This window comes from Garra rufa, chromosome 1 (assembly GCF_049309525.1).
Source record: "Garra rufa chromosome 1, GarRuf1.0, whole genome shotgun sequence".
NCBI lineage: Eukaryota > Metazoa > Chordata > Actinopteri > Cypriniformes > Cyprinidae > Garra > Garra rufa.
This window is the reverse complement of record NC_133361.1, coordinates 28337656-28338534: the sequence shown is the minus strand read 5'-3', so window position 1 is coordinate 28338534 and position 879 is coordinate 28337656.

Here is an 879-nt window from a genome sequence, read left to right as displayed (position 1 = left end):
TATCGAAGAATTCTGAAAAACAAAAATATTAAGCAGCACAATTGTGTTCAACATTGATAACAATAAGATTTTTTAGCAGCAAACCAGCATATTAAACCCTATTTGGATGGGACTAGCTTTCATTTCTTATCACCCTACGTCACATTGGTCACACAAGAAAACGCGTTTTGAAAAAATTATTACAGAGGTTGTGTGAGAAAAACACAGACTTGGCAGATTCGGACGGGATTAAAATCGCAAAGTACATCTGTGAAACACAAAATTCTCTAACGATCCCCTCTAAAAAATTGTCCTATTCAGATAGGGCTTTTAAATGACTTCTGAAGGATCATATGACACTGAAGACTGGAGTAATGATGCTGAAAATTCAGCTTTGCTTCACGAAATGTCTGTAACAACTTTGTTTAAAATTCCTTAATGGTCGTGTAAAACAACACCCTTTTTATCTTGTCAAAAACAGCTCTGTTCACAGGGATCCAATTTGGTGCATGTCTCTTTAAATGATAATGAGCTGGGGGTGTGGGGTGTGTTGGCACAAGATGAGTGAATTGCTGCCTTGGACTCTGTATATGGCTTGGAGGTGGACTTATTTAATTAGCTAGATATCTACGTAGAAACCGGCTGCAAATTTAAAAAGCTTGTCTAAATACAAAAGAAGCTAAAAGTTAAAAGTAAGAATTGCATCCAATGTCCTCTTTAAAATAGAATACATTAACTGATGTACATATAACTAAATAAATAGGTTTTGTATTACCTGCCTGAGATTCCATTGTATGCATAAACATTTCACGCTGAGGAACAAATTGGACGAGCAGTTTGTTTCTCAGCACACAACAGTGGAAGCTTTGTTGCTAGGCACAACAGTTACGCACCTACCCA